This window comes from Salvelinus sp. IW2-2015, linkage group LG1, assembly GCF_002910315.2.
Source record: "Salvelinus sp. IW2-2015 linkage group LG1, ASM291031v2, whole genome shotgun sequence".
NCBI lineage: Eukaryota > Metazoa > Chordata > Actinopteri > Salmoniformes > Salmonidae > Salvelinus > Salvelinus sp. IW2-2015.
Genome location: NC_036838.1, coordinates 4,374,758 through 4,376,803, shown reverse-complemented (window position 1 = coordinate 4,376,803; position 2,046 = coordinate 4,374,758).

The following is a 2,046-nucleotide window of genomic DNA, read 5'->3' as shown; positions in this document are numbered from 1 at the left end:
AATAGAGTCCAGGTTAGATAATTAGCATTACTAATGTGGCCCGGGTCTGGCCCAGTCAAGCCAGGTCAAGGATTAGCTAGCCTGGGCTAAGCCTGGGTTTCATCCGTGTGTGTGTGTGTGTGTGTGTGTGTGTGTGTGTGTGTGTGTGTGTGTGTGTGTGTGTGTGTGTGTGTGTGTGTGTGTGTGTGTGTGTGTGTGTGTGTGTGTGTGTGTGTGTGTGTGTGTGTGTGTGTGTGTGTGTGTGTGTGTGTGTGTGTGTGTGTGTGTGTGTGTGTGTGTGTGGTTCTCTCTCATGTTTCGTTGGCTCTAATTCATAGTGTCTGGTGCACTCAGAGCATTGGCTAATCTCCTAATTGTCTGGGAAAATCCTCAGAGGAAACCATCGATCGCAGGAGTCAACCAATTACAGTGCAGCCTACAGGGCGAGAACACAATAGAACAGGGATACAGTAAGCTTCTTAACATCCAGGAAGCAGGAAGTCAATAAGGAGACCTGGGCTGTGGTTGATTCACATTGAGGGGGTGGGTTGTTCTGTTTTTCAGACGTGTAGGCTAGCTATGAAAGGGTGCCCATGCTTAAACACACACAGGCGAAGCGCGTGGACGGACGCACACACACACACACACACACACACACACACACACACACATACACACGCGAGTGCGCTCACACACACTCTCACACATCTCCCACCTCAAAATGCATCCCCTTTTATTGTCAACATCCACTTAAGATGCACTATTGGGTTTAAAGGGTGTGCCTCTCAAAAGAAAGATGTTGCTTGGGCACATGAATGCGCTGTATAGAATCAGCCAGAAAGCCCATCTGTTATTGTGCGTAGATGTGCTTTGCTTGTATGCCACAATAGATATGTGTACTCCCTATTTATAATCTATTCATTTCAATGTGTGGGCATAATCTATTCATTTCAATGTATGGGCATAATCTATTCATTTCAATGTATGGGCACAATCTAWTAATTTCAATATATGGGCACAATCTATTCATTTCAATGTATGGGCATAATCTATTCATTTCAATGTATGGGCACAATCTATTCATTTCAATGTATGGGCACAATCTTTTCATTTCAATGTATGGGCACAATCTATTCATTTCAATGTATGGGCAGGCTTGCTGTTTTACAGTCTGTACTCCTAAGGCCCCATTACTGCATGATGGAACGGCGGGACCGTGAGGACACACTAACACACACATTCATACTATTATTTTTATTTATATTGTACTATTGTTTGTATATTGTTGTATATGAAATGTGTGTGACTGTCCTTGTCTGTCAGTGCATCAGAGTTTTGTTACTTGTCATGTTTTGTGTTTTTGTGGACCCCAGGAAGAGTTGCTGATGCTTCGGCAAAAGCTAATGGGCGTCCGAATACAACCCCTGAATTAACCAATCAGATACAGTGGGGAGAACAAGTATTTGATACACTGCCGATTTTGCAGGTTTTCCTACTTACAAAGCATGTAGAGGTCTGTAATTTTTATCATAGGTACACTTCAACTGTGAGAGACGGAATCTATGGATAGGGGAGAACACACAACACACACACACACACACCACACACCAACACACACACACAACACACACACCACACACACACACACCACACACACACACACACACACACACACACACACACACCACACACCACCACACACAAAATCACACACACAAAACAACACAACTTTATAGAGGCATCTCAATCGGCCTGTTTGACCTTTTGCTCAACTTCTCTCAACCTCTCACACTCCTGGAGCCTCACGCCGACTGCAGGTCCCCATTAAGCCACATCTACAGGCTAATTACTCCTTGGCTGTGGACAGACTGCGTCCTAATGCTAGCGTAGCATACACCACTGTCCTAGGTTCAAACACTGCAGCTAGCGCTTCTCCACATGGAGCTTTCGGAGGTGTATTTGCTGGATGGAGCGAGCGTCACTCGTTCATTACCAGCGCTGCTAGATGTTAAATGGTTGTACAATCCTTCCCTGGTGCAACGTAGTGTGTTTGGTCCCTGCCAACAC